General features: G+C 36.2%; 1 protein-coding gene across 12 annotated transcripts in view; it reads left to right on the forward strand.

The window, feature by feature from the left end:
• The first annotated feature begins 2,639 nt into the window (after positions 1-2,639).
• FHL5 (four and a half LIM domains 5) overlaps positions 2,640-18,500 on the forward strand; it is a 53,166-nt gene continuing 37,305 nt past the window's right edge. For 7 of the 12 annotated variants that reach the window (XM_055391559.2, XM_063707785.1, XM_063707786.1 and 4 more), the window contains exons 1-2: positions 2,640-2,817; positions 3,222-3,452. The gene's annotated coding sequence lies outside the window, so the exon portion shown is untranslated. The remainder of the gene's footprint in view (positions 2,818-3,221; positions 3,453-18,500) is intronic. The other 5 variants (XM_055391562.1, XM_055391563.1, XM_004044426.3 and 2 more) reach the window with 3 other exon arrangements.

Here is an 18,500-nt window from a genome sequence, read left to right on the forward strand (position 1 = left end):
GCTTGTCCATCAGTGAATGACTGGATAAAGAAAATGTGGCACATCTACACCATGGAATACTATGCAGCCATAAAAAGGATGAGTTTGTGTCCTTTGCAGAGACATGGATGAAGCTGGAAACCATCATTCTCAGCAAAGTAACACAAGAAGAGAAAACCAAACACCACATGTTCTCACTGATAAATGGGAGTTGAACAGTGAGAACACATGGACACAGGGAGGGGAACATCACACACCGGGGCCTGTTGGAGGGTGAGGGGCTGGGGGAGGGATAGTATTAGGAGAAATATCTAATGTAAATGATGAGTTGATGGGTGCAGCAAACCAACATGGCACATGTATACATATGTAACAAACCTGTATGTTGTGCACATGTACCCCAGAACTTAAAGTATAATAATAAAATAAAAAATATTTTATTGGCTTGGAAAATTACAGTATATTAAGTGAAAACAAGGATACAGATTTATAATGGGGTTCAGGATGCACTACGCTAAAATATGGCACCTTGGTGTTTGAGAAAACTCCAGAAGCAGGAAGATCATTCCCACCTTCCCTTTACCCTTCTCTCCCGAGGCAGGTCATAAGACCCTCATTCAAGAGACCTCCCTATGCCTGGAAGAAAAGAACACAAAGAAGAGTCTAAACAAACAGGCCTTGCTAAGTTCCCCCAAGTGTATAATCATTAGACTATATCCCCTTTGTCCAGTCATACTTTTCCATGACTATCCACTCTTCATCAAATCTAAGCATAAAAATACACACGTTTATCTCTTGCTTTGAGTCTTCATTTCTGAAAGGCTCCCATGTGCCATAAAAACTTACATTAAATAATTTGTATACTTTTATTAATTTGCCTTTTTTTATAGGGGCCTAAACCATAAACCTAGCAACGGAAAAGAAAAATATCTCGCACTTTCTACAAGTATATACAATGTGGTCTTGGTTTTCTAACTAAATATATTGCATAACTATGTTTACAAAAAATTTTAGCATTTCTCTGTATCATTAATATATGAATGATACAAAGTCTAAAGAGGTACACAAAGAGTTGGTCTGGGCTGTCTTGGATTGCAAATCATTTTACATTTTACATTTTCTTTATATGTTTTCCAGTTTCTGTTCCAGATTATCTGCAAGAAGCATGTATTTTATAATTTAACAAACTTATTTAAAAATAATATTGTTCTATAGAGAAGGATAGAAAGGGATCAGGCTGAGGCAGATGCCAGTTATTTTATGGCCGACAGAATAATCTGAGTGAGACATGTGAGACATGGAATGCAGGGGTAAGGACAAATTTGAGAAAGATCATTTAACAAACTAGAACCTACAGAAGGTGGACAATGATGGGGATGGTGGAGGATAAATGAGGAAAGGGAATACTCTAACATAAGGGGTGGATGATTGTGCCATTCCCTGAAGTAGGAAATACAGCAAACTAACAAGTTTGGAATGGGGAGAAGACAATAAGGATATTTGGGACTGTTGAGTTTGAGATGGCTGGGGACCCTTAGACAAGGTTTTCTAATAGATAGCGGGATATAGGTCTGGAACCTTGAAGAGTGGTATCAGATGAAAGTACACGTTTGGGAGTCGTGTTGTATAATTGTTCATTGTTTTGATGAAGAACGTGATGGAAAGCCTGCAGAGAAGCATACTGAACAGAAGATAAAGCTCTAGGGAAGAGTGAGGTGAATAGAGAGAAAGTGAGGGTGCTAAGGGCAAACAGAAAATCAGAAGAGTGTAACATAGCAAAACCAAGGGAAGATAATTTCAGAAAGAAACTGACATGGCCAGAGATGAGAATTTTTCGGTAAGACTGAAGACCATACTCCTTGGGTTGCTAATCAAGGTTGTATATGATCTTAATGAAGCTTTTTTGGAGTGGTTCAAGTGAAAGACAGATTGCAATAAGTTGGGAGGGAGAAGAAGGCTCAGAATGTAGTAGGTTTGGAATGACTTGGTGGATGTAGATTACCCTCTCAGGAAGCATGGGAACAAATAAAGAGGGTGACGGTCCCAGGCACTTTTACATCTCAAGGACTGCTTTCCTTGCCCATAAAACAAGGAAAATACAGGCAGTACCTGTTTAGCAATGGTGTCCTAAGGATTAAAATCTATTACTAATGAAATATACTTGTGTCCTTTTGCTGAATCCAAATTTATTGTTGTTAGTCGCCATATGTTCATTTTCATAATGTCTTAATCATTAAAGTCAAGTGAATAACAAAACATACAGTTAACTGTCTCTGCATTTCTCTAGCTCAAGTTCTTTGAATGTATATACCCGAGTTTGACCTTAGAAGATATTAACATTTCATTCCTTTAGCAGTTAGAACAAGGACAGTTTAAGTTTGGTCTGGGATTAAGGCCGAATTTCTTCTCTCATCCTGCCTTCCAAACTGAAGAAATGGCCTCAAATGGAGATTCTAAGAGAAAATGTCACTTGCTTTATGAATCAGTGTGCCCCACTGAGGATACCTATTGTGGATTGGTTTAATATCCAAAAATTTCTTCAGATCCAACTCTTGACATCTCTGTCCACTTTTTGTGTTTCGAAGATTTCAAAAGACTCAATGAGTTTATGCTTTATGAAGTCATAGAGCCATGGATGTGATGTCACAATTGTGGCCAGCTCACCAGGAAGCAGGCAGAGCAGGGAAGGCTGAGTCCACACTGCAAGTCCAGAGAGCAGGGAACTACCTTGAGTATTCTACTCAAACTTATGTCTCAGAGTTCCCCAATTTCCCAAGAAGGGAGAGATAGAGGCCACAATCCAGGGGGGCATCTCTCAAGGTACCAATAATTTTGCAGGTAAGAGCATGGGACCTCATCCCTTTCCAGATGGCCTCAAAAGGAGATTCTAAGAGACAATGTCCAAAAGAAAAGCTCAGCCGTTCAGACATTTCTAACCTAAAAGAAGGGTTCTGATCACCACCAGAAAACAAAGAAAACAAAGCCAAAAACAGACTGAGGAAACAGAAAATACATCATCCTTTTAGAGTATTATTTTTATAAATATGCCCTTAATTTAGCCTAGTTAGTGGAAATTTCTCAAGTGTGTATGTGTCTGTGTGAACATTGTGTATTTTAAACTTTTTGGAGCTTAGCCAGATACTTCGAATGCTAATCCTGGCAGAATTTCCCTTTAAGGATGTCCTGCAGAGAATTTCTTACTCATAGTTTTAAGTAAAAATTGACAAATAGTGCTTTTTCAGCCCAGTAGGAGTCAGGTACATGGTGTAAGACTTGGAGGAAATGCAGGGACCCTTCTGTTTTCTCCTGCAAAGTTGAAAAAGCTGCATGCAGTTGGAAGGGATCTTCAGATGGTGCTGGTGACTTTCTGTTCCTTTTGGAGTTGACATGCATGTGGATTGGAGGAAAAATAATCAACATATATTCTCCTTTCGTACTGTTTAAATCACAGGAAGAAGCGGCTTTAAGACAAAGTGAGTTCTTTCCCCCAAATATTTCCTTTGTTTTGTTTTGTGGTATTTTGACTTCTCTAATTTCTTTTTAAAGGATGAGAATTTTTTATAAACTTTCCAGTAACTACTTAAGAGAAAACTTTTGCTTGGCAAAAGTATATGCCTTTTGAAGTTTCTTAGCCATTTTAGCTAAAGGTTATCAAATTTTATATGCTGAGCTTTTCAGATTTCTCATTCTTATAACTTGCATGTGGAGGTAACATAGGGGCCAGATAACTCCTTGGAATTGCCTCTTGAGTTTTTCTAATGGTCTTAATGTGGGGTATAGCTTTATTGTTGTAAAAAGAGGAAGAGGAGGAGGGCTCTTGAGATTTTATTTGGCTTAATTTATTTGAATGAATAACATTATCACTGAGCATATTTTATGACTAGATTTATATTTCAAGAGCACATTTTGAAGTCACTTACAGGTTTTAAGTAAAAGGAGTTAATGAGATTCCTGCTATTTTCAAGAAAAATCTGCCTACTTTCCAGAAGTGGGCATACAAAAATTCATAATCTTTAATTTTCTAAGGTTAAATTAAAATATCTGTGTTTCCAGCCCACAGAAATATATAATAGACTCTATCAATCTAAAGTGCTACTTCTTGAAACAGAGGTAGTGTTATTCAGGCAAAAAGCATACATCCCATATGTGTTAATGCTTTCTCTCTCACTATTTTAGTCATATCCTCTTTGGTACCTATCATTCATTTGAAAACCAAATGCAGCTCCTCAGCTGTCATTTCAGACTTTAGAAAATTGGAAACTAAAAAGAATTATTAACAAAATGCATAGCTCTCATACATAAAATGTAAGGAAATCCTTGAGCCATTTTAGCCCTCATTTTATATCCACAATACCATCATGTGTAAATACTAGCATTTTTATTAGCAAAGCATATGGATTAAAATTTAACATAAGTATCGCAAACATATATATCATACAAGATATTTCTTAACATATGTGTTATGATATATGCTTTAAGCCATAATCCAAATTGCTTTAAGGGGAAGGTAAACTCTAGTGTCTGTTTTCTACACTTGTTCTATTTATTCTCACATTATTATTAGTTGCCAAATCTGGGACTGTTCTACCTAAGCAAGAGTAGTAGATTTGTGTTTTAATATAACACCACCTCACTGACAAATTTACCTCTTATTTTTATTACACTTACCAACATTTTGAGTAAAGCTGAATTAATTTGTGTTTCTTACATAAGACTGGGTACTTTTCTACTATAATATTACAAATAAGAGTTTAGAATATTTAGAGATTTAGAGAATATTTAGAGACAGATATTTAATTTGTCTGTTTTTATTTTATCAATCGAGGGAACATGATCTCTTTAGAAATGAAAGCTGAATACTTGGGTTCGCATGGGAAGCTCTGAATCAGATATTAGTTAAACCAGCTTGCATTTCCTTGTTCTTGTAATTATCTTTTTCCTCTCCAATTACTATCATTTTTCTTGGTTACTTTTTGGTACCCTGAAAGCTCATTGAAGGAGAGGAAGAGAAGAAAGAGGTAGAGGAAGAGGAGGAGAAGGAGGACTCCTTTTTGCCAAACATGCCTCAAATCCCTGCAAAATAATCAGCTTGAGGCCAGGCACGGTGGCTCACTTCTGTAATCCTAGCTTTGGGAGGCCAAGGTCGTGGGGATCACTTGAGCCCAGGGTTCAAGACCAGCTGGGGCAATATAGGGAGACTCTATTTAAAATAAAAATAAATAATCAGCTTATTGATGACATACCCTAGTATTTTATATGAACTAGTAAAGCATTCTTATGGGTTTGGATTTACCTTATCCTCACCATATGTTTAAACTTTTACATGGGCTAATTACCCTGATTAGAACATACTAGGATATGTCAACAGCAAGGTTTACATTCATTAAATAAATAAAGCTAGAGATTCTGTTTGAAAACAATAGTGTGATGTGGAGAAGAGAGTCAAGGTTTTGAAGTGTCATTCATACTGAGTTTTCTATGAATGAGGGCAAGTGAGTTTGCCTCCCTACCTTAAAGATATAATTAAAACAGCTGTGTTATAGAATTTTATATTAGAATAATAATAACAGTAGTCATTTTTATTTTTTGTCTTCTCAAATTCTTCGGTTATACTTCCAGCACCAATGGACCTTAAATTTATCTCACTTGATTTTTAGCAAAGCTTTGACCGATTCCTTTGCATATTCATTTTGCCAAAGGAATACTCACCAAATGGATCCTGAGTAGATTATTTTGATATATTCAGGTTGTCTCCTCCCATTTAAAAATATACCTTTTTGTATTTTTCCAATATCATTGCAATTATAATGCTCTAAAGATGGTGGTGTGGAAGTGGAGTGGAGAAATATGCTTCTCGGGCTTGTTCTCCAGCTTGATTTTGTTTACCTATCTCTTACAATTGTTCATAAAACAATTTAAGTAACATGTCATAAGTCACATGACTTCTAAGATTTTTATCTTCTTTTTTTCTTTTTTGCTTTTATTAGTATTACTATAGACATATAACTGTACATATCCATCAGGTACAATGTGATATTTGTATACATGTATACAACAAATTGTCAAATCAGGGTAAATAGCATATTTATTACCTTATTTTTCATTTCTTTGTGTTGGGAACATTTAAAATCCACTCTTCTAGCTATTTGAAAATATACAATAAATTGCTAATTATAGTTACCATATAGTGCTATAGAACACTCAAACTTATTCCTCCTATCTAGCTGTATTTTGTATTTCTTAACCTACCTTTGGCTATGTCTTTCTTCCCCCTACCCTTTTCTGCCTCCAGTAAGCACTATTCTGCTCTCTCCTTCTATGAGATTGACTTTTTTAGCTTCTTCATATTCATGAGGACGTGCAGTATTTATCTTTCTGTGTCTAGCTTATTTCACTTAAAATAATGTCCTCCAAGCTCATTCATGTTGCCATGAATGACAGAAATTTGTTCTTTTTTACAACTAAATAATATTTCATTGGGATATATAGCACTTTTTTTAATCCATTCGCCTATTGATGGAAACTTAGGTAATTTCATATCTTGGCTATGTGTTGTGAGTAGTGCTGCAATAAACATGGGAATACAGATATCTCTTTAACATACTGATTTCCTTTCCTTTGGATATATACCCAGTAGTGGGATTGTTGGATCATACGGTAGTTCTGTTTTTAATTTTTTGAGGAACCTTCATACTGTTTTCCATAATGGGCATATATATGCATATATTCCAAATAACATATAAGAGTTTGCGTTTCACCAAATCCTTGTCAGCATTTTTTTTTTGTCTCCTTGGTAATAGCCATTCTAACTGGGGTGAGATTATATCTTCTTGTGGTTTTGATTTGCATTACCCTGATGATTAATGACATTGACCATTTTTTGTACCTACCTGTTGGCCATTTGTATGTCTTCTTTAGAGAGATGTCTATTCAGCTTATTTGCCTGCTTTCTAATGTGATTTTTTATTTGCTATTGAGCTCATTTTATATTATGAATATTAAACTCTTGTCAGATGAATAGTTTGCAAATACTTTCTCCTATCCTGCAGGTTGTCTTTTTTCTCTGTTGACTGTTTCCTTTGCTGTGCAGTAGCTTTTTAGTTTGACATAATTTCATTTGTCTATTTTTGCTTTGGTTGTCTGTGCTATTGAGGTCTTATCCATGAAATTTTTGCTCACACCAATATCCTGAAGTATTTCCCCTATGTTTGCTTCTAGTTGCTTCATAGATTCAGGTCTTATATTTAAGTTTTTAATCCATTTTGAGTTGATTTTTACATGTTATGTGAGGTAGAAATAGTTTCATTTTTCTGCATATGAATATTCAGTTTTCCCAGCATCATTTTTCAAAGAGACTGTTCCTTCCCCATTAAATGTTCTTGGCAGCTTTGTTGAAAATCATTTGGCTGTAAATATGTGAATTTATTTCTGGGTTCTCTATTATGTTCCATTGTTCTATGTCTCTATTTATATGCCAATATCATGCTATCCGGGTTACTATAGTTTTGAAATATATTTTGAAGTTCAAAATGTGATTTCTCCAGCTTTGTTCATTTTGCTCAGGATTGCTTTGGCTATTCAGGGTCTTTTGTGGTTTCATATAAATTGTAGGAGTTTTTTTCTGTTTCTGTGAAGAACATCACTGGTATTTTGATAGCATTGCATTGAATTGGTAGATCACTTTTAGTAGTATTGTATTAATTTTTACAATATTAATGTCTACAATTCATGAACATGAGATATCTTTCCATTTTTTGTGTCTTCAATTTTTTTCCTCAGTGTTTTGCAGTTTTTATTGTAGAGATCTTTCACCTCCTTGGTTAAATATATTCCTACATGGCTTTTTTTGTAGCTATTATAAATGCAATATGTTTCTTGATTTTTTTCCCACTAGTTTGTTTTTGGTGTATAGAAAAGCTACTCGTTTTTGTATTCTTTTTTTTTTTGTATCCTCCAACTTTACTGAATCTGTTTATCAGTTCTGAGATTTTTGGTGGAGCTTTTATGATTTTCTATATAGAAGCTCTTGTTATTTGCAAATGAGGACAATTTGACCTCCTTTTCAATTTAGATGCTCCTTATCTCTTTCTCTAGCCTAAGTGCTCTGCCTAGGGCTTCCAGTACTCTTTTGAATAAAAGTGAGATGATTGTCTTGTTCCAAATCTTAGAAGAAAAGCTTTAAACTTTTCTCCATTCAGTGTGATATTGGCTGTGGGTTTGTCATACATGGCTTTAATTATGTGGAAGTACATTCCTTCTATACCTAACTTGTTGAGAATTTTTATCATGAGGGGATGTTGAATTTTTCTCAAATACATTTTCTGTATCTCTTGTGATGATCAAATTGTTTTTGCCCTTCATTTTGTTGATGTAATGTATCACATTTATTCATTTGTATATTACATCCCTGGGGTAAATCTTACCTATATGGTGAATAATCTCTTTAATGTGCTGCCAGATTGGTTCACAAGTATTTTGTTGAGGATTTTTGCATCTATGCTCATCATGTTTATTGGCTTATAGTTTTCTTTTTTTGTTGTTGCATCCTTGACTAGTTTTGGTATCAAGGTAACACTGGCCTCATAGAATGAGTTTTAAAGAATTCCCTTATCTTCAATTTCTGGAAGAATTTGAGGAGAATTTGTATTAGTTCTTCTATAAATCTTTGGTAGAATTCCAGAGTGAAGCTGTCATATTCTGAGCTTCTTTTTGATAAGAGACTTTTTATTACAGACTTAATGCCATTACTTGTAATTGGTCTGTTCAGGTGTTCTCTTTCTTGTTGGTTCACTTTTGATAGATTGTTTGTGTCCAGGAATTTACCTATTTCTGCCAGGTCTTCTAAAGTTTTTGGTATATAGCTGTTTATAATAGTCTCTGATAATTTTTTGTATTTCTATGGTATTAGTTGTAATGTCTCCTTTTCATTCCTGATTTTATTGGGACCTTTACGTTTTTCTTGGGTAGTCAAGCCAATGGAATGTTGATTTTGTTTATCTTTTCAAAAAAATTCAGCTTTCCATTTTGTTGATATTTTGTATTTTTTAGTCTTAATTTTATTTATGTATGCTTTTCTTTCTTTCCTTCTAATTTTGGGCTTGGTTTACTCTTGCTTTTCTAGTTTCTTGAAGTGCATCATGAGCTTGTTTATTTGATATCTTTCTACTTTTTTGATATAGGTGTTTGTTGCTGCACACTTACCTTCTAATACTGCTTTTGCTATACCCCAGATGTTTTGGTATTTTGTGTTTCTATTTTCATTTGTTTGAAGATATTTTAAAATCTTCCTCTTAATTTCTTCATTGACTAATTTGTTATTCAGGAACATGTTGTATAATTTCTATGTATTTGTACAATTTTTAAAGTTCCTCGTTATTTTGATTTCTAGTTTTATTATATTGTGGTCAAAAATTGATATGATTTCTATTAAATTTTTTAAGATTTGTTTTGTGGTCTAACATGCGGTCTATGCTAAAGAATGTTTCATTTTCTAATGAAAAGAAAATGTATTTTGCAGCTGTTGAATGAAATGTTCTGTAAATGTCTGGTAGGTTCATTTGGTCTAAAGTGCAGTTTAAATTAAATGTTTCTTTGTTAATTTTCTGCCTGAATGATCTGTCCAATGCTGAGGGGTGTTGAAGTCCCCAGCTATTACTGTACTGAAATCTATTTCTCCTTTGGGTTTAATTATTTGCTTTATAAATCTGGATGTTGTGGTATTGGGTGTGTGTATGTTTACAATTGTTACATCTTCTTGCTGAAGTGAAAATAACCTTGTCTCTTTTTATGGCTTTTTGTTTAAAGTCTGCTTTACCTGATATAAGTATAGCTATTCTCCCTTGCTTTTGGTTTCCATTTGTATGGATTTTTTTCCATCCCTTATTTTTATTCTATATGTGTCTTTTTAGGTGAAGTGAGTTTCTTTTAGGCAGCATATACTTAGGTCTTTTTTTTTTAATTCATTCAGCTAGTCTATATCTTTTCAGTTGGGAATTTAGTCTGTTTACAGCCAAGGTTATTATTGATAAGTGAGGACTTACACCCACCATTTTGTTGTTTTCCTGTTGTCTTGTATATCTTTTGTTCCTTTCTTTTTCTCTTATAGTTAATCATTGTGGTTTGGTGGTTTTCTGTAGTGACAAGCTTTGATTCTTTTCTCTTTCTCCTCATATATCTGCTCTACCAATGAGCTTTATACTTTTGGTGTGTTTTCATGACAGTGATTTTCACTTCCAGATGTAAGTGGAAATTACTTAAGCGTTTCTGGTAAGGCCAGGTGAGTGGTGACAAATTCCTTCAGTTTTTGCTTGCCTCGAGAAGGCTTTATTTCTTCCTAATTTCTGAAGGGTAACTTTGCTGGGTATAGTATTCTTAGCTAGCAATTTTTTTCTTTCACCAATTTGAGTTTATAACTCTATTCTCTCCTCACCTGTGAGGTTTCTGTAGCAAAATTTACTAGTCTAATGCAGTTCTCTTATGTGACTTGACAATTTTCTCTCGCTGTTTTTAGAACTCTCTGTCTTTGACTTGTAACAATTTGCCTATAATGTACCTCTAAGAGGACCTTTTTGGGGTTGAATCTATTTGGGGAATTTTGAGTTTCCTGGAGCTGGATGTTCAAATATCCCTCCTCCACAACCCCCATCACTAAATTGGGAAGTTTTCAGTTATTATTTTATTAAACAGGCTTTCTATACTTTTTCCTTATCTTCTCCTTCTGGAAATCCCATAATACAAATATCTGTTTGTTTAATGTTTTCCAATAAGTCTTATAGGATTTCTTCACTCATTTTCATTCTTATTTCTTTTTTCTTTTCTCTGACTGGGTAACTTCAATATACCTAGCTTTAAGTTCAGAGATTCTTTTTTCTGCTTGATCAAGTCTGCTGCTGAAGCTCTCTATTGTATTTTATATTTTATTCATTGAATTCTTCAACTGCAGGATTCTTGTTTTGTTCTTTTTATGATTTTTATCTCTTTATTGAATTTTTCATTTATATTGTGAATTTTTTTATTTTATTTGTGTATCTGTATTTCCTTGTATCTAATTGAGTTTCCTTACAATCATTATTTTACCTTTTTTTGGCAATTAATTGATTTCCTTTTCATTGGAGTCTGTTACTAGAGAGTTATTATATTCCTTTGTTGGTCTCTTATTTCCTTGCTTTTTCATGTTTCTTGTGTCCCTGCATTGATGTCTGTGTATCTAGTGAAATAATCACCTTTTTCAAACTTTCTGAAGTGATTTTCATAAAGAAAGTCTTTCATCCTGCAGTTGAGTTTTACTCTGCATTAGAAAAGGTGTAGTGACTCTGTTTCCAGATACGTGTAGAGATAGAGTCTCTGTGCAGCTTCTTCAGTTGTATTCAAGGTCAGGAATAACTGTGGGTGCCTCATAGCCTATGCTTAGAGGTTTGTGGCAATGGCACTGGCAACATAGGTTTTTAATGTTCTTTGTGTTAAGGGCTTCTGGGGTCCTCCTATTCTGGTTTTCTCTAAAATAAGGAGACTTAGCTGAGTGCATCCCATTTGGTGTCAAGTCTGACGTGGCCTACAGGCAGCTGCAGTGGCATGGGTTCTACGTGCAGTGATCAGGATTCTACGTGCAGTAGGAGTTTTCAGCTCAGTATCTCATAAAGCTATTGAGGCAACTGGGCTTGGGGTGCAGCTTCACCCCTTGTGGCAGGGTTGGATGTAGGTTACCCATAGAGCCAGGATCTATGATTCTGAGGGACCCCCTAGCAGCTCAGGCTCAGGGTGCCAGGTTGTAGCTGTGATTCTACCCCTGGGGGGCAGGGCACAGCACTGGCCTGACTCCAGGGAATAAGGAGTGCTCTGGAACTTTGGCCTTGGGAGCAGGGTATGGCTGCAATTCAGAAACCTGAGTCAATAGGGCTCAGTGTCAACTCAGGTTCCAAGGGATGAGGCACTGGGTAGTGGTAATTGTAGACCCTGGGATGGTGGTGCTCAGCAGTATCCCAGAATGTGTGGGGCCAAGTGTATTTGCTTTCAGTACTCCAGAATGGTGGAGGACAGCTGTTGTTTGTTCCCTGGGTGACAGATGGGTAGGAAAAAACACAGCAATGACTCCACTCCCTAGATAGAGGGGTACTTCTGCATCTGTGACTCTAGAGAGCTAGGCCAGTGCCGGGGAATCAAAGTCTAAAGTTGTTCAGTTTATAGAGCAGGGTGTCTCAGCTCAGTTTCTGCTCAGCTCAGCCAGAGCACTAATTCCCCAAGGGACAATGTGCCACTTCAGCTCAGGCTTGAAGGATGTGACTGTTCTGGGCTGCACAAGCACTGTTTTCTTGGGATGCGGGGCATCAGTTCAGCTTAAGTAATGGAGTGCATGACTGCTCTGGATGGCCAAGGCACCATTTCCTAGGATGCAGGGCACCACTTCAACTTAGACACCAGGGAGACATGACTGCTCTGAATAGCCAAGGTACTGTTTTCCCAAGAGACAGGGTGCTGCTTCAGCAGGGGCAGGGGGAGGAGTTGGTAGAGCAATTCCACCTCCACTTGACCCCACAGGAAAAAGTGTTAACAGCTGTTAACAGCACATATTGGGGATGTGGGGCTCTGGGGATGGGGTGGTTCAGGGGTGGTTTAGTCTCAGGGATGAAGGGGAGCCATGACTACTTACTCCTTGAGTAAGGCTCAGTCTAGCTGTAGTTCCTGTTCCAAGATGCCATAGCCAATAGTCACATGGGCCACAGCAGGTGGGGCACAGTGTCAACTCCTTCTCCGGCTAAGCACAGCTATATAGACTCCAGGCAGCTTCACCATGTGGGCTTGGTGCCTGAGAAGACTGCAGAGAACACCAGTGGGAAGGTCTGTTGGTGTCCAGGGTGTTGATGGAGATTGTTGGAGTCATCCTGCTTACCTCCTCACCATAAGAATTTCCTCCTGGCTCCCAGCTGATCCCACTTGGGGGATAGGATGGTGAAGGCCTGGCATTTCCTTATTCTCTATGTAGCCATCCTGAGTTTTTGTGCTCACCCAAGTTTCTATTAGTTTTAAAATGCAGCTGCTTTTCCATTGTTCTGGCTGTCTTTGACAGAGGCATAAGCACTAGGGGCTTCTAGTTGGCTATCTTGCTGCTATCTCTCTGACCCTTAATACTTTTAGAAAGAAGATTAACAGTTCTCCTGATCAAGGTATCAAACTATTTATTATCTTTGACAGTACCAAAAAGTCATACATACATGTAATTCATTCATTCATATTTTCATTCATTTATTGATCAGTTAGATCAAGCCAGTATAAACCTACTGAAAAAGTCAAGGTGTTCAATTTTCTTTATATCATGAAACTCTCTATTGTGCTAATGAACACTAAAGAGGCTCCTATTGACAAGGAACTGTCTATCATCAATTTTGACCAAATGCCTCTTAGTATAGAACTAAAATGCTTCCAATTTTCTTTAAGCTTTTTTGTCACATAAAGATCAACACTTCCTTAGATTCATGGGTATAATTTGCATTTGAAAAAAATCCGACACCAAGCTGTCATGCTATCTAAATTAAGATTTCATTTATAAAAATGATTTCTAGTCTTGTAATTACATTCAGTCTATTCATTTGTTCCCTTGAACATTTTGATAGTTATACTATCACAAAATATTCTAATTTTTTTTTTTTTTTTGAGATGGAGGCCCAGGCTGGAGTGCAGTGGCGCAATCTCGGCTCACTGCAAGCTCCACCTCCCGGGTTCATGCCATTCTCCTGCCTCAGCCTCCCTAGTAGCTGGGACTACAGGTGCCCGCCAACACGCCCAGTTAACTTTTTGTATTTTTAGTAGAGACGGGGTTTCACCATGTTAGCCAAGTTGGTCTCGATCTCCTGACCTCATGATCCGCCCACGTCAGCCTCCCAGAGTGCTGGGATTACAGGCATGAACCACCACGCCCGGCCCAAAATATTCTAATTTTTGACCTATAATTGTTTTTTAAATTAAACAATTATACTCCCATTTTTTTCAATATTTTTCTTATGTTTCCTTATTACCAAAGTGATAGATTACAGTATACAATTTGAAAGGTACTGAAAAGTAAAATTTTAAATACTCCTTAACTTCAATTAAGAGCCTTAACATTTCAGCATATTTTCTTCTAAACTTGTTTCTACTTTAAAAAAAAATTATATAATTGAGGTCATACTGATTATTCTATTTCACACTTTTTTTCCCACTTAGAGAATTATAAGCATTTCACCATGCCATTAAATACTCTTCCAAATACCATGTTAATGACTTCTAGTATTATTTGTAAAACCATTTAGTAAATATATATTCTTTAAAGTAGTGTACAGAAAGTTCTTTTCAAATCCTAATTAAACTTAAGCATACTTTAACAAACACCCAGCAAAATACAATTAAAAGCAGAAAATGTACTTTGAAACTTGAGATTAGGGATCAGCAAAATGTTTTCTACAAAGAGCCAGATAATACTTTAGTCTTCAAAATTACTCAGCTCTACTGTTGTACCTGGAAAGGAGCCATAGGTAGTATGATAATGAATGAGTGTGGCTGTGTTCCAATAAAACTTTACTTATGAACACCAATATTTAAATTTCATATGTCAAAAATATTCCTCTTTTGGTATTTATCATTTAAAAATGTAAAAGTGATGCTTAGGTTTCAGACCATACAAAAACAGGCAGTGGCTAGATTTGGCCCTTGAGCTATATATAGTGGCAGATCTCTACTGTAGAGCCTGATTCCAAGAACCCTGCCTTCCCAGGGTTTGAGAAATTTCTGTGAACATATGCATTCGTATATATTTTTAAGAAGAGGTAAATAGCTTTTATTATATGCTAAATAGTTATTAAATATAAAATGGTTAAGAGTCACTATTCTAAATAATATATAAAAAGTCACTTTATAAACCATAATTTCTTATTAAAATATATACTGGTACTTCACTTATAATATTCTTCACTTAGATACCAAATGATCTGAAAAAGATTGACTAGTAGAAATAAGTTTATGTTATTATCAGAATTCCACCTGGGAAAATAATATCCAGAATCCAAAAAGCTAATAAACTTTAAAGAGAAAATAGGTGACAAGTTAAATTTTTGAAAACACTGAAAATAACAAGTAATGGCTATTTTAGTGAAGGTAGTTGGCATATTTATTGCTTTTTATTTTTTAGCTGAGCCAAGAGATTATTTTCATTTAAACTATAATAACTAGCATCATCAGAGAATAGGTCCTGCTGCCTAATTTAACATCTGGTTAACAAAAGTTAATATATGTATGTCTCTCTCATTCCTCTCCTCTCCCCGTCTCTCAATACACATACACATACATACAACAAACAGACCAAGAATAAAACTAGCTTTATTGTAACATTTGTTTAGATTGGAAAGTTCCACTTAATCATGTATATCTCCTTTCAGAGTTCTAAAGCAAATGAGAAATAGATACAGAAATCACGTATGGATCAATTTATTATCAACCTCATTATTGTTAATGCGGGAGTAGAAAACAAAACATGCATGAGAGACCAAGCCCTTCCCTTCCCAGACTGAATTGAGCTTCTTCCCAGAAGGAGTAGAGAGCCTGGATCTTACAGTGCTCCCTCATGAGCTGGGACTGAGCAGTTGGAGTGAACTCACTGCAGAGAGGGAACACAGGCCCATGCATTGGCAACTTCCAATGGAGTAAGGGAAACAATGTGGCTCCACATGAAGTGCCTTTTGCCCAGTTACTTATGTTAAGTCACTCCTCAAGTGGCAAAGAATGAGTGAATACTTTCAAAAGAGAGAAACTCCTTTAAAGGGCAAGCACAGAAACCAGGAGGAATGAGAAGTTCTCTCTTACGATCTCTAACTCAAAAAAAAATTCTTGATCTGTTTTAAATTTAGGATGTCAGTGAAAATTGTTGAAATACCAAGAGAGACTTTTAGTTAACAGAATACGTCATAGATCTACCTTTTCAGTATGGTGTTTAGTTGGCCAAAAAGAAAACAGTGGGCCAAATAAATCCAAACAATGTGTAGTTAAGTTTTTAAAGCTCTGACATGTAAAAATAACCAGTTTTATATGTGACCTTTTTGTTATCCAAGTACGGATACCACCCTCCAGTTCTAGTGGTGCTTGTGAGCTTGCAGACCACTCCCCTGATCATGCTAAGTCACTAACTCCACAACTGTGTGGACGGCCCTCAGCTTAGGAACCTCCACCTACTTTGTCTTCCAGACTACCTTTTATTCAACCTTCAAGGCACAGCTCTAAAAGAAGCTTTACCTGAAGTTTTCCAGAAACTTCCTAAAATACCCAGAGTAGCCTGTGCATACCTTCACACTTTTCCACAGGACCTCTCTCATTCTTCTCTCACTCTCTTCCATCTGCAAATATTTACTGAGCCTTCAGCATATGCTGGTAATAAACTAGACACCAGGAGTCTGCTGGCAAACATAGTATCTTCCCTGTCTTTTCTGTTGAGCAGGAAACACAATTAGCCAGAGAATAAAGCATGCTGTGGGTGGTAAAGTACCAAGAACCACACGAACGTGCAGCCAGGTCCTTATCTTGCAGAAGAGTGGCGGAGTAAAGAGAATATTTGAATGTCTCTCTCCCAGGCCACCACGTAAGCTTTTCATAGGTAAAGACCTTTACTTTACTGCCAAGCACCATGGATGGCCCAGAGTTGGCCCTCAAGAGCTTTTTATGAAACCTACAGAACTAAAGTGTATATATTCAAGGAGATGTTTGATACCATATATATTCAGGGAGCTGTTTAAAGTGAAAAAGACAGACAGGATTCTAGAACCAAACATCTGACTTCTTCCTTTCTGCATTCATTCAGCATGTATTTGTGCCAGGCTGTCTTGTAGGTGCCAAAGACACAACCCTAAACAGGACAGGAAAGGTCTCTGCTCTGTGTGATGCATTGGCATGCCTTAAGAATTCACATATTAAGTGATGTTTAGAATGAAAATTAACACTAAATTGTAACCAATATTTAGCTACTAATACTGTGAACACTTTGGTTTCCAAGGGAATGGTAACAGATTTTCCCCATATCCTTACATACAGAATTAGCATAAAAACCTGAGATCAACATGTTGTGTTTCCAAAGCCTCAAACGTACAACTGCTGAGTGAAAGCTCCAAGTATTTTGGCTATAATCATTTTCCTTTGATGGATGCTGAGAATCAACTTTGCCTAAATCTGTGAGAGGGAAAACAGATAAAAATTAAATTAAATTAAATTAAAGCTGGCTTTAAATATCAAATGGCCAACTCCCACCACCAACATCATCAACACATTTTAAACTGTCAAAAGAATAGCTTGTAATTATTGATTAGTGTTATCACCAAAGCACAGGACACAGCTTTGCCTTGTACCTTTTAAAATCACATTCTGGCAAGAGGCAGATTATTTTGCTTCAGGTATAGATACTGGAAAAACTAGTTAACATCAACCTCCACCGTTCAACCCCGACTCAAACACCCCCCCAACACACATACACACAGTACACATTCTCACAAATACATACACACAGACACACACATCCCACACAACACACATTCTCACAAATACACACCCATACACCACACATGTACACACATCACTAACCTCATTTTATCAGATGAGAATGCAGAAAATAAAGCCAAATATGATTTTGGGCTTATCTTTCCAACTTTCACAGTAATCCAATAGTAACTTGAGTTGCCCCAAATGTTACAGGGGATTTGTACTTCCTTTTGAAGATAGCTATTTCATTTTGTACAGCTAGAAGCAGCTTGGTTTTAGGCATGGAATGAACCTCTCTACTCATGCTTATGAAGCTGTTACTTGGTCAACAATTAAAACTTAGAAGGATAGATGCAAATAAGGAGAGAAAGTTTTCATCTTTTTCTATGTTTTGAAAAATTACAGCCTAACTAAAGCTGTCATTTTAAACAAGCTTTTTACCTTTTTACCAACTTCTACGTGGAAAACAAAACAAATGGCTTCTGTGAGAAGCCTGGAAACCTGAATTCTGGTTGAGGCTTTTTTACTAGTTTGTCAGCTTCTTCTTTCAAAAAAAAAAAAAAAAGTCAGTTCACCTCTCTGAACTCAGTTTTCCTCATTTGTTAGATTAGAATTATAAATGAAACTAGAGAATTTCAAAAATCCCCCCCAGCTTTTAGATTTAGTGGTTCTGTGAAAATGGACTTGGATCAGAAGTGTAGGAAGTATAACAAAATGACTGCAGCATTAAAAGGCTTTATCTCTAAATATCTTACACCATACTAATGAGAGATTTCTTTTTTCTGAGTTTTCCTACAATTCTCCTCTCTGCTCTTGCCCTCCTTTCCTCTTTCTCCTTCTCATTATTCTTATTCCAATGATTGAGATTTGATTTATAGTCAACTATTACAGAAAAGACTCACTGATTACACAATTAATTTACTGCAAAGTAGAAGTTAATTTTTTTTCTTCTTAAGAAAACAAGGTCATAAACAGCAAAGCTGAGAGACAAATTGTACAAAATAACCAAAACGATAAATGTAAGTTGTCTTTAA

This window comes from Gorilla gorilla, chromosome 5, assembly GCF_029281585.2.
Source record: "Gorilla gorilla gorilla isolate KB3781 chromosome 5, NHGRI_mGorGor1-v2.1_pri, whole genome shotgun sequence".
In the NCBI taxonomy this organism is placed as follows: domain Eukaryota; kingdom Metazoa; phylum Chordata; class Mammalia; order Primates; family Hominidae; genus Gorilla; species Gorilla gorilla.